Here is a 14637-nt window from a genome sequence, read left to right on the forward strand (position 1 = left end):
ACCAACCACTTGAAAAGACGTTCCACATCACTATTCATTGGGGAAATGCAAATCAAAGCCATAATAAGATACCACTTTATATCCACTAGAATGGCTATCATCAAAACAATGGAAAACATGAACTGTTGGCAAGCATATGGAAAGATCAAAACACTTGTCCAATGCTAGTGAGAGTGAAAAATGGCACAGTCAGTAATGGAAAACAGTTTGACATTTCCTAAAAAATGTAAACTTAGAATTACTACAATTCTACTCCTAGGTACATATTCTAAGCGTTAGTTGCTCAGTCATGTCCAACTCTTTGTGACCCCATGGACTGTAGCCCACCAGGTTCCTCTCTCCGTGGAGTTAACCAGGCAAGAATACTGGAGTGGGTTGCCATTTCCCCTTCCAGGGAATCTTCCCAACCCAGGGATAGAACCCGCATCTCCTGAATTGCAGGCAGACTCTTTACCATCTTGGCCACCAGGGCCCCATATATTCCAAACAGATGTGTAAATAAAAACTTCTATATAAATGTTAATAGCAACACTATTCACAATAGCCAAAAGGTGAAAACAAAGAAAAAAGTTTGGAAGGACTATTTTTAATATCAGCCAAAAGCAAACATTGGTGAGATTTGAAATCCTAGTCTACTCCCTGCATGCTGAGGTCATCACATTGTATTTTCCAAAAATCTTTACATGTGACATTTATCCCCTCAGTCCATATTGACATAGGAACACCTAGCAAACCTGTATTTTTCCTAATTCAAACATCTGGATCTCACAATGTAAATGAGATCTCAGTGCATTTCATTTAGGCTTAGGGTCATACGTATCTGGTAAAAGGAATCCTCTTCCATCTTCAGAGCTAGCTGGTTCTCAGAACCCTGTTTCACTGGCCTGATGCTAATGAATCTTATGTGTGAATTCTAGCTCTGTAAGTGGTCACAGGAACATGCAACCCCCTGAAGGGAGCTGTTGAACAACTTGCTAAGTCCTGTCTAGCTCTTTTCGACCCATGGCTGGCAGTACACCAGGCTTCCCTGTCCTTCACTATCTCCCAGAGTTTGCTCCAAGTTATATCCACTAAATCAGTGATATTATCTAACTATCTCATCCTCTGCCACCCTCTTCTCCTTTTGCCTTCAATCTTTCCCAGCATCAGGGTCTTTACCAATGAGTCAGCTGTTCACATCAGGTGGCCAAAGTATTGGAGCTTCTAGATCCTTCCTAAATCTCCACCACCAACATCCTTTTCATTAATTCCAAAGGTATGACTATATACATTATAAGACCTTTAATGAGTATGTGGGCAGCCTGTACATCACATATCAGTCACTTTCCTCTCTCTCAAAACAGGATTGTTTTGTTACTTTAAAGAATCTAAGAGGGAATATCTTAGAAAGCCTGGTTGGGGGAGGGGGTTGAGCACAATAGGGCAATGTCTAGAACCCAAGAGCCCTGCTGGTTTGTCTCTACTACTTGGCTGGGCTTCTGTTCACTTTCAGAAGAGAAGTGAGGCAATTTGTTCCTGCGTCTTCCTCAGTATCCTTCTAGTCCAGGCCACCATCGCAGTGGAGGATCTCTTCTTAGAGTCACCTATGCTAGCAGGGGACAAATAGGATATCGATGAGTACTAAGGAAAACATGAGGGCTTCCCCGGTGGCTCAGTGGTAAACAGTCCGCCTGCAATGCAGGAGAGGCAGGTTTGATCCCTGGGTTGGGAAGATCGCCTGGAGGAGGGTAAGGAAACCCACTCTAGTATTCTTGCCTGGAGAATCCCATGGACAGAGAAGCCTGGTGGGCTACAGTCGATGGGGTCACAAAGAGTTGGACACAACTGAAGCGACATGCAATGCATGCAAGAAAAACATGAACTGTCAGGAATTCACAGGAAGAGTATGAAGCTCTCACTTTTGTGAGATGGAGCCCACTTGCAGTGCATATTTCACTTTACATATACATAAACATAAACACATACATAAACATATACATAAACTGGAGATTTTAAAAGTTAACTTACTTTTATCTGTTCCTGAAATGATGCTCCCCTTCTCACTGCAGAAGTCTTAGAGTACTTTCTGTTACTTTACCATTTAACATTCAGGGATCTGAGCCAGGAATTCCTTGAAGGTGACATATTCACACTGTACTTTTTTTGGCTCTCACAAAAGTAAAATCATTTATTTTTATATATAACTTTCCTCTACTTTTCCTTGAAAGAGATTAGAGAAATAAGCAAAAGGCATCAATCAACCCCAAGCATGTATTGATTTTCTGCCACAGACCAAGCAGTTATGTGGATCCTGGAGTCAGAGAATGAGTTACCTGCCAGCAAAGACCATAGACTCTGGCAGAAGCACAACAAAGATGTACCCAGTCAATCAATAACTGCCCACAGAACAGAGCATGTGGAAGGCAATCTGCTGACCACCAGAGACTCAAAGATCAACAAATGATAGACCCTGTAGTCTTCCCATCTACAAAGAGAGGATCCCAGACTGGAAGGAGAGGTATGATTAAACATATGGAGGTAATGGAAGCCATATAGTGAAACTGGTTAATATATAAAATGCCTTAAGAACAGCCTATTGTAGGTCAATAATGCTGAGCATTCATAACTATATAGTCTCTTACAACAGCTGATCAAGACCAGAAAACTAGTTAAACAGAGCTTTTAAGAGAAACAAAGAGCATGATCATGAATTCTTAGTCCTTTTACTAGACTTAACCTCACATGCTGGCATTTAGAATAACTGTGTTAGTTATCTACCATTGCATAACAACATACCTGAGAAGGGCCTAAACCACTTTTTTTGCTCACAATTCTATCTGGGCCAGGCCCAGCTTTAAAGTTCTTTTGCTTGTCTCATCTGAGAATGTTCAGGTGGCCTTTAAACTGGGGACTGATTCATCCAGGGGTACTCAGCTAGGAGACCTCATCTCAGCTCCATGTGGCCTCACATTTTATGAGGTTATTCTAGACTTCCTCACACAAACACATTACATTCTATGGGGGAAAAGGAAGTTACGAGTCCCTTTGAGTCTTAGATCAGATTGTCACAAATATCACTCACTCCACATTCTTTCAGACAAAGCCAATCACAACACCATTCTAGGTAAATATATGGGATAAAAGACTCTTAAAGTATGGACAGTAAAGCTATATATTTCAAAGAGGTGTGTGTATAGGAAATGCAGAATTGCTGTAGTCATCAGTTTACCAATGTCTTAACACTTAGGGCTACAAATATCTAATGCTTACAACATCTGAGATATCTCTTCATTTCTCACTTGTCACAGTGTAAATATTCCTAATTTCATATCTAAATTCCTAAAGTCTAAATATGTTAGTTTTATCTGTAAACTTAATATTTATACAATACCTGTATTGATAGCATTTTTACTTCCTGGGCTATGTACAATACTCTTGTCATGTGAATTACTAAAGTAGATAATAAGGATAATAATAACCATGTTCCCTGTTCCACAATTATTCCCCACTGCTAGGGACATCATTTGAGGACTTTTGATTAACATAACTCTCTTTTGTATTTGACATTAGTTTTAAAGACATCAATTAAAAGTATTGAGTTGTCCAGAAAATTTGCTCAGATTTTTCCATTACATCTTATAGAAAAATCTGACCGAACTTATTGACCAACCCAATACAAGTCCTGTACAATCAAGTTGAAACAACTTACTTAAACATGTGACTTTTCATGGAGCCCTCCCTCCATCAACACATCCCCTCCTCTCCCAGGTACCTGAAGTCAAACAATCATAAACAAATGAGTAATTCTGATTTTAGCCTTCCCTGGTGGTTCAGATGGTAAGGAATCAGCCTGCTTCAAGAGACCTGGGTTTGATCCCTGGGTTGTGAAGATCCCCTGGAGGAGGGCATGGCAACACACTCCAGTTTTCCTGCCTAGAGAATCCCCATGGACAGAGGAGCCTGGTGGGCTATGGGATTGCAAAGAATTGGACACAACTGAGTGATTAAGCACACAATTCTAATTTTTATATAATATTGAATACAATGTGCAGTTTTTCTTTTCCAGATAAGAGGCATAGAAAAAAGAAAACATTGGAATGTAGTTTTTTGAGGCTCTCGGTTAAAGACAATGTGTTTTGCTTTTCTTTATAAGTCAAACTGACTGTAATGCTTCAAGCACAGTGATATTCACTTACTATTGAACAAGAGATGACTAGTCTCAAAAATAAACTCCCAATGTTCTTCCAAGGTAATTTTATCACAATTGCTTCTGCTAGAAAAGAGGGAAAGTGTGGTGATACACTCAAAATTTCCATTAGGAGAGGCTGTCTGAATAGTATCCTATCACCTTATGATATTCATGAACAAGTTCCCTTGCCGCTCTCACCTACCACAAGGTCACTTGGCAAGGTTCTGAGACAGCCTTCTCTGATTTCGCTTGGCAGACTGAGGCAGTTTTTCTACTCCGTGATTGATTGCAGCATTACCTGAATATTCTTAGTCCAAGCTCCCGTGTGAAAGTCTTGAATAATTTGTAACTCCTGCCATGAGCTCAGCACCTGATTTATTACACTTCATTATTGCAGCTGCCTGTCTGTGTACAGAGGCAACAGGTAGTGAGAACACACAGAGTACAGGGGAGAAGACAGGCACCATACCCACACAGCAACCTAAACAAGACAGACGACAAAATTCGATTCCATGTTACAAAATTCCAGACTAAACACAGAAGCTTTCCTGTTAAAGAGTTAGTCAGTGTGGACCCAGCCAACGCCTCCATTCTACTTTTCCCATAACTTTCACCCTACCTGTATCCTAGCCAAATGCTAGACCCACAGTGAAATTATTCCCCATGCAGTTCTATCATAAAGGAACCCATTTTGAATTGAACTGAATAAAAGAAGACATGGAAAACAATATAAGCATGGGTGTGTTTTCTAAGTCTATTTTGTAAATAAGTTCATTTGTATCATTTTTTTGTAGATTCTGCATATAAAGGATGTCATACAATATTTCTGTTTCTCTGTCTGACGTACTTTCTTCACTCAGTATGACAGTCTCTAGGTCCATCCATGCCGCTGCAAATGGTGTTATTTCATTCTTTTTAATGGCTGAGTAATATTCCATTAATATTAATATCACATTACTCAGCCATGTGATATCTATGTATCACATCTTCCTTATCCATTCCTCTGTCAATGGACATTTAGGTTGCTTCCATGTCTTGGCTATTGCAAACAGCTCTGCAGACACTGGGGTACATGTATCCTTTCGGACCATGTTTCTCTCCAGACGTAGGCCCGGGAGTGGGATTGCAGGGTCATATGGCTTTGCTGTGCACCTGAAACTGTCACAACATTATTAATAACTGGCTAAGCTCCAATATAAGGTAAAAAATTTAAAGCAACAACAAGAAAAAGCAATATAAGCATGCAAATGGCCAAGACCTATATTTAAACCAACAAAGAAAAACAGCCAAAATTCATTCATAATTATCCCATGAAGAATTTCTCACAAAATAGTCTAGGTGTCTAGTTCATAGCATAAATGTTCACGTTTTTGAGTGTCATTGTCACTCAATTCTCTTTATGTGTGAAAGATTTCCAAACATCCACCTTTATGATATTTTTATTTCACTTAAGAATAAATTTCCCTTGAGGACTTCTCTGGCAGTCGAGTTGTTAAGACTTCACCTTCCAATTCAGGGGCTGTAGGTTCAATTCCTGGTCAGAGAGATAAGATCTCACATGCTTCAAGGCCAAAAAAAAAAAAAAAAAAAAGCCCAAACATAAAACAGAATCAATATTGTAACAAATTCAATAAAAGAAGGGGAAAAAAAAAGCCTTCCCTCAATACTTAGAGAAGGACTCCTCTGTTGAATTATATGCTTGAAATGCATTAATTCCAAGATATGTTGATCATACCCTAAAAAATGCCTGAAAAAGGGAGAGAGGTTAGTGTCTCCTAAGTTTATCCCAGGATTACTGAGCTCTGATTCTCAGAGATAAGTGGTTAATCCTCTCACAGTGTATAGGAGCATGTGTGCATGCTAAGTTGCTTCAGTCGTGTCTAACCCTTTGCAAACCCATAGATGATAGCCTGCCAGGCTCCTCTGTCTATGGGATTCTCCAGGCAAAAAATAATGAACTGGAGTGTCATTTCCTCCTCCAGGGAGATCTTCCAGGAGATCTTCCCAACCCAGAGATGGAACCCACATCTCCTGAATTGGCAGGCAGATTCTTTATCACTAGCACCACCTGGGAAGCCCTGTATGGGATCATATATCCTACATAAGCTGGAGAAATGGGTTTTATGGTATTTTAAAATTCAATAATAAATGTAGAGGGTTACCTCTTATGTACTCCTCAAACTCATATGCTGAGGCTCTAAACCCCAAAGTGATGCTATTTGATGGTAGGCCTTTAGGAGGTAATCAAGTTTAGATGAGGTCAGTGGAAACAGTGGCTGACTTTATTTGGGGGGGGTTCAAAGTCATTGCAGATGATGACTGCAGCCATGAAATTAAAAGACGCTTACTCCTTGGCAGGAAAGTTATGACCAACCTAGACAGCATATTAAAAAGCCGAGAACTTACTTTGCCAACAGAGGTCCGTCTAGTTTGTTCAGTTCCGTTCAGTCACTTAGTCGTGTCCAACTTTTTGTGATCCCATGAACCACAGCACACTAAGCCTCCCTGTCCATCACCAACTCCCTGATGGAGTTGGATCTGGAGACGAGATGGATCTAACCTTGACTAGATGGACCGTTGTTGATAAAGTAATGTCTCTGCTTTTTAATATGCTGTCTAGGTTGGTCATAATTTTCAGGCTATGGTTTTTCCAGTAGTCATACATGGATGTGAGAGTTGGACTATAAAGAAAACTGAGCACCAAAGAATTGATGCTTTTGAACTGTGGTGTTGGAGAAGACTCTTGAGAGTCCTTTGGACTGCAAGGAGATCCAATTAGTCCATCCTAAAGGAGATCAATCCTGAGTGTTCATTGGAAGGACTGATATTGAAGCTGAAACTCCAATACTTTGGCCACCTGATGCAAAGAGCTGACTCATTGGAAAAGACCCTGATGCTGGGAAAGATAGAAGGCAGGAGGAGAAGGTGAGGACAGAGGATGAGATGATTGGATGGCATCACCAATTCAATGGACATGAGTTTGGGTAAACTCTGGGAGTTGGTGATGGACAGGGAGGCCTGATGTGCTGCAGTCCATGGAGTTGCAAAGAGTCGGACACGACTGAGTGACTGAATTGAACTGAACTGAGGTCATGAGAGTGGGGCCCCCATATTGGGATTAGTGTCCTTAAGAGACTAGAGCTTGCTCACTCTCTCCACTATGTAAGGACACAGCCGGAAGGTGGCCACCTGCAAGACAGGAAAAGGGTCCTCACCAGAAACTGAATCTGCCAGCACCTTGATGCTAGACATTCAGCCTCCAGAATTTTAAGAAATAAACATCTGTTCTTTAAGCTACTGACTCTGTGGTATTTTGTTAAAGCAATCCAAGCAGACTAATACACAACAGACTGGTTCCAAATAGGAAAAGGAATACGTCAAGGCTGTATATTGTCACCCTGTTTATTTAACTTATATGCAGAATACGTCATGAGAAATGCTGGGCTGGAAGAAGCACAAGCTGGAATCAAGATTGCCAGCAGAAATATCAATAACCTCAGATACGCAGATGACACCACCCTTATGGCACAAAGTGAAGAGGAACTAAAAGCCTCTTGATGAAAGTGAAAGAGGAGAGTGAAAAAGTTGGCTTAAAGCTCAACATTCAGAAAACAAAGATCATGGCATCTGGTCCCATCACTTCATGGGAAATAGATGGGCAAACTGTGGAAACAGTGTCAGACTTTATTTTTTGAGTTCCAAAATCACTGCAGATGGTGACTGCAGCCATGAAATTAAAAGACGCTTACTCCTTGAAAGGAAAGTTATGACCAACCTAGATAGCATATTGAAAAGCAGAGATATTACTTTGCCAACAAAGGTCCGTCTAGTCAAGGCTGTGGTTTTTCCAGGGGACATGTATGGATGTGAGAGTTGGACTGTGAAGAAAGATGAGTGCCAAAGAATTTATGCTTTTGAACTGTGGTGTTGGAGAAGACTCTTGCGAGTCCCTTCGAATGCAAGGAGATCCAACCAGTCCATCCTAAAGGAGATCAGTCCTGAGTGTTCAATGGAAAGACTGATGCTAAAGCTGAAACTCCAGTACTTTGGCACCTCATGCGAAGAGTTGACTCATTGGAAAATACCCTGATCCTGGGAGGGATTGGGGGCAGGAGGAGAAGGGGATGACAGAGGATGAGATGGCTGGATGGCACCACTGACTCAATGCACATGAGTTTGGGTTAACTCTGGGAGTTGGTGATGGACAGGTAGGCCTGGCATGCTGTGATTCATGGGGTCACAAAGAGTTGGACACGACTAAGCGACTGAACTGAACTGAACTGACAAGATTATTGGGCTTCTCTGATAGCTCAGTTGGAAAAGAATCCGCCTGCAGGAGACCCCAGTTTGATTCCTGGGTTGGGAAATCCGCTGGAGAAGAGATAGGCTACCCACTCCTATATTCTTGGCTTCCCTTGTGGCTCAGCTGGTAAAGAATCTGCCTACAATGCGGGAGACATGGGTTTGATCCCTGGGTTAGGAAGATCTCCTGGAGGAGGGAAAGGCTACCTACTCCAGTATTCTAGCCTGGAGAATTCCATGGACTGTACAGTCCATGGGGTCACAAAGAGTCAGACACGACTGAGCGACTGAACTGAACTGAACTGAACTGACTGAGGCATCTTTAAAGTATGTTAACTTCTTTACATTTAAGTGCCTTTACCTAAGGCATTGGGCATCAGATTGTTACTAAAGCTTGTAGTATTTGAAATTTTTCCAGCCAAGGGGCAAACAAAAGACATCTCTGTTCTGATAGTGTATATGATTTGAGGATCCCTTTAAGCATATTTTGTAAGGAGAAAATGGCATAGGCTTTTAAGATGTCTTGAGAAGAGTCAGAGGAAAAGTCATTTAAGGTCAAGTTAATAAAGGAAAACTTTCTTGGAAAGACTTTGTATCAATTTCGCTAAACATTGTTTCAGGGAAGAAGCCAACTCTGACTCCATATTGGAAACGGTTTCTTTGAGTTGCTTTTCGTTGCTCTTGTTGTTATAATCATAATTACTGGCTTGCCTGAAGGACCCTGTCCTTTGCTTGACTCTGAATTTTGTTTAGCTTATGGAGAGGTAGTTTGTCCCTGCCCATCTTTAAATAGAAGAGATTAACACACCCCTTCCAAAGGCTGGCCATTCCCTCGAAGGTGTTTTGCAAGACTGAAGACCCTTTCGCTTTATTCCCCCACTGCCTCTCCTTCTCTATTCTGCCTTTTGACTTTAGTTTCTCATTGTTTCTTTCTCTCTGATCCATAAAAGTACCTGGCATCCAGACCCCGATAGATGTTTATTTTGAGGCCCCGATAGATGTTTATTTTGAGGCGCTAGCTTGCCATCTTCTCAGTCAGCTGCTTTCCGAATAAAGTCATTTTCCCTGCCTCAGCACCTTGTTTCTCAGATTCATTGTCCTGTCATCTGGGCAAGTAGAGCAAGCTTGGATTTGGTAACAACATGGCAGTAACAAAATATCTAATTGGCTCCTTCTTCCTGATACATCTACCCTCCCCACCAACATCAGAAACAAACACAGCATGTTTGAAATAGTCTATGAGGTGACCCTGAAGGAGGGGGGCTTACAGCCTGACTCAGAGTCTCATCTTTAATGAATTGCAGGCCCTTCCAGACAGTGCAGTTAGTAAGAATCTGCCTCTCAGTGAAACAGATGTGGCCTTGATCCTTGGGTCAGGCAGATGCTCTGGAGTAGGAAATGGCAACCCACTCCGGTGTTCTTTCCTGGAGAATCCCATGGACAGAGGAGCCTGGCAGGCTACAGTCCACGGAGTCACAGAGTCGGACACGACTGAGCATCAAGACACATACAATGGATCATAGTCCTATGCATAGTTATTTAATGAATACAGAGTTACCTGTTAAATTCTGTCTCTAAAACTTTTTTCTCCTTTTGTCTATAGAATAAAGCTGTTTTCAGGTTTCATAAAAAGAAGCTGCCACATCTATACCTGAAACAGTCAAGTCTCAGGGTGTCCTGCTTCTTGCCATTCTTTGAAGAGACACTCACTACTTGATACCCTTATATTACCCCCACATTGGTTTTATTTTTGAAAAAATTTAATAATTGTCAGTGACAACCAAGTTATTTTTAGAAGAATAAAACACTTCATGGGTTTTAATTAATGAAAAACAAGGAATGTTACATTTGAAAACCCACAATGATTGCCCCAGGAAAAAAATTATTGTAGGACCATTTCTCTACATGATTATTCTGTGTGAAAGGCACACCAACACTTTCATAGGGTGGTGTTTCCAGGCACAGAGGAGGCCTTTAACAGAAAAACAGAAAGAAATAGGAGAAAATGATCAGATGTCTAAAGTAATTACTAAATGAATACAGTGATCTAAAGTGATAATTTTGTTGGAGCACAAATCTCCCTAGAAAATACTCATCACAAAGACCTCCTCTAGTATGGGGAAGAAAGAAGAATATTTGGCTGGAAGCCCCAGGGACAGGTCTGTAGCAGTAACTCTTTAACAGAAGGGAGATAAGAATTTGCAGTGGCATAATGCAAAAGCACAGCACAGAGGCAAGAATATTCAGGGTAGCACAGGGAGAGCAAGTGCTTATACAGGTAGAAATGAGTCATTAGTAAGAAAGGCTTGGGGTAGTACTTGAAGGCCTCAGGTGCCATGATAAGGCTTAGGAACGGCATCCTACCCTCAAGACCAGCACACTGAAGGTGGGTAGCGTGAGCCACGTGCCATCATATCCAGCAGACTCATTTATGTATCAATACAACAGAATCCTGGGAAAGATCATATATGTGTTTTAGGATGACAACTCTGCTAACAGAGAGTAGGGTAGCAGAGCACAGAAGACAGAAAATTATAGCAGCAAGAATGGTTAAGGGCCTCCCTAGAGAACTGGTTGTACCAACACAGGGTAAAAGGGCATCCATTAAAAATCATGATCTTAAAAAAATGATGCTATTTTTTTAAAAGGAACATGTTTAGATAGTAAAAGAAAAATTGAAATACTAAACTCTTATATTTCTAGTTTTTTTAAAATTATGTAAGATAAACACAAGAAAAATGTTAGTAGTATACACAACATACTAAGTTCATTTCCAAGTTGACATTGTGAGAAGCTTCATGGACCTTCTGAGGCTTCACACTGCTTCAAACTGTGGAAAAAACAGACTTTGAAAAAATATATCTTAGCAGATCACTAAACAAACAAGCAAACATCAACAAGTCAGGAGAGGAGTGAGGGGAATCAGTATCCAGAGTTGCTACAATATATTACCTAAAATATTCAACTTTCAACAGCAGTGTGAGAGGCGTAAAGGAAGAGGAATGTTTGACACATACTCAGGCAAAAAAACAAGGAACAAAAACTGCCTTTGAGAAGAACCAGATGTCAGATTTAACTAGACAAAGACTTCGAAACAACCATTGAAAAATACACTCAAAAACTAAAGTAAATCATGCTTAAAGCCTGATATGAAGACACCATTTCATCAAATAGACGTACCAATAAAGAGGCAAAAATTATTTTTTTTTTAAAAATGGAGGGGCTTCCCTGGTGGTCTAGTGGTTGAGAGTCTGCCTTGCAATGCAGAGGACATGGGTTCAATCCCTTGTCCAGGAGGATCTCACATGCCATGGAGCAACTAAGCCTGTATTGTATTACTGAGCCTGTGGGCCCAAGAGCCCATGCTCCACAACTACTGAAGCCTGCATACTGTAGAGTCCATGTTAAATTACATTATTAAAGTAAAATAAAGAAATAGACTCACTATTCTGAATGAGTAATGGAAAGATGGTGGTTGAAAGGACTAGAAAGTGGAGTTGCTGAGAAGATTGGTCTGCTCTTCCTCTCAGTCTGCTAACTCATCCTGAAGCCATATGCTTGTGTGCTGTGTCTTCTTGATCTGATTTTATACTTGTCTTGAGATAGTTCAGTGATAAAGAAATTTGCCTACCAAGCAGGAGATGTGGGTTCAATCCCTGGGTCAGGAAGAACCCACGGAGAAGGAAATGGAAACCCACTCCAGTATGCTTGTTTGGGAAATCCCATGGACAGAGAAGCCTGGCAGGCCACAGTCCATGGGGTCACAAAGAGTTGGCCATAACTTAGCAACTAAACAACAACAACAAGTTACTACTAGTTTTCCTAGACTTTGGGGTAACAACTATATCATATACTGGAACTATACCATGTTAGAAATAAAAGTCACCTAGTCAAAATAAAATCAGTAAGGATGGTGATTTGGGTGGAAGGAAATATAAACCAGACAATGTTTAGAAAGTTTAAAATGATATTGTCCTTATGAAGCTCTTTTGCTTGCTTATGCCAGTGTCCACAATTTCCAAATAACCCATCTCTGATCTCTTTCCATGGTCCTCCTTGATCTTATCCAACAATTATCATACTAATGCTATAACTCCTCTCAGGAGAATTATCTGTTTGAGGTGCCCCAATTTCCACCTACCCTAATTTTTTAATTTAGGCTGGTTATTCTCAATTTGTGTTGTTGTAATTGTTTTAATTACTCAGATGATTGACTCAGAAAATAAATCATTTCAGATGCTATTTCATCAGGCTCTTCTATGTTAAGAAGTGGCATAAATATTCGCTGGTATTGTTGCATAGGGCTTCCCAGCTGGTGCTAGTGACAAAGAATCTGCCTGCCAAAGCAGGAGACCTAAAAGACATATGTTCGGTCCCTGGGTTGGGAAGATTCCCTAGAAGAGGGCATGGCAACCCACTCCAGTTTTCTTGCCTGGAGAATCCCATGAACAGAGGAGCATGGCGGGCTACAGTCCATATGGTCATAAAGAGTTGGATGTGACTGAAGTGACTTGACATGCACATTGTTGTATATGCTCTCATTTTTCCATTGGAAATAAAGCATATAATCACAAGAGCATAAAAGAAAAATTGAGTAGTCACACAAACAGCACTGCTTCCTTTTGTTCTGGGTTCTGCCTCCCAAGACATATAATCCCTCTTAGAGATTCCAACACAAGCTTGTGAATCAGATTCAAGGGGTTGAAAAACCTGAGGAATTTTGCATGCAATTGTACATGAGTGTGTGTAGATGAATAAGTTTCATTGTATGTGATATATTCCATAATTTTCATCTGATTCTCAAAAATATTCATAACATAAATAGGTAAAAAATTACAGCACTAAAATGACTTCAATTCTTGGTTATTTCTTCTCTTGGGCTCAAATTAAATCCCTTTGCAGTTCCTGAATAGATACAAAATGGCAACATAAAAAATGTCAAGAATCTCTCACAGATTTAAGAGGAGAAAGTCAATTAGATATAAAATAATCCACTAAACTGACTCAATAGGTATTCTACCTTCAAAGGATTTCTTAAACAAGAAATTGATTTCAATAGTGTCAATCAGTTCAGTTCAGTTCAGTCGCTCAGTCGTGTCCAACTCTTTGCAACCCCATGAATCGCAGCACGCCAGGCCTCCCTGTCCATCAACAACTCCCGGACTTTACTCAAACTCATGTCAATCGAGTCGGTGATGCCATCCAGCCATCTCATCCTCTGTCGTCCCCTTCTCCTCCTGCCCGCAATCCCTCCCAGCATCAGGGTCTTTTCCAATGAGTCAACTCTTCACATGAAGTGGCCAAAGTATTAGAGTTTCAGCTTTACCATCAGGCCTTTCAGTGAACAAACACCCAGGACTGATCTCCTTTAGGATGGACTGATTGGACTTCCTTGCAGTCCAAGTAGGGTATACATTTAAATGAGTTAATTTCTTTTTAAAATTTTCTTTTTGATTAAGGAAAACCTTATTCAAAGGGCATTGGTCAGGTCCAGTTTCCACAACATAGGAAAGAAGATACCAAGCATTACAAAATTATTTCAAAGCAACCTCTTGTGCAAATAAGCACCTAAGGGCAGATTGATGCTGAGAGGGTAGATGGTGGAAAAGGGAAGGCATTTCAGCACTTGGAGCAAGAAAAGTATTAAAAAGAAATATCTCAATTTCTTAGTCCATTTGGGCTGCTATACTATAATACCATGAAGTTTATGGCTTATAAACAACAGAAATTTATTTTTCATAGTCCTTGTGAAGGACAGCAAGTGTAAAAAGAAGGTGCACACAGATCTGGAGCCTGGTGGGATCCCACTTCCCATTCATAAAAGACCGTCTTCTGGTTGTCCTCACATAGGGGAGTGGAGCACAGAGCTCTCTGGAGTCTATCATAAGAGCATTACAGGCATACCTCGTTTTGTCGTGCTTCACAAATGTTGCTTTTTTTTTTTTTTACAAGATGAAGGTTTGTGACAACCCTGCCTCCAACAAGTCTATTCATGCCCTTTTCCAAGGGCACTTGCTCATTGGCTAATTCTCACAATACTTCAAACTTAATCATTTTTATATTTGTTACAGTGATCAGTGATCTCTGATGTTACTATTGTGACTGGAGGGGGCATCACAAACCATGCCAGCATAAGACAGCAATCATAACTGACGAGTGCTGTGTGG

Source organism: Bos indicus x Bos taurus, chromosome 8, assembly GCF_003369695.1.
Source record: "Bos indicus x Bos taurus breed Angus x Brahman F1 hybrid chromosome 8, Bos_hybrid_MaternalHap_v2.0, whole genome shotgun sequence".
In the NCBI taxonomy this organism is placed as follows: Eukaryota; Metazoa; Chordata; class Mammalia; order Artiodactyla; family Bovidae; genus Bos; species Bos indicus x Bos taurus.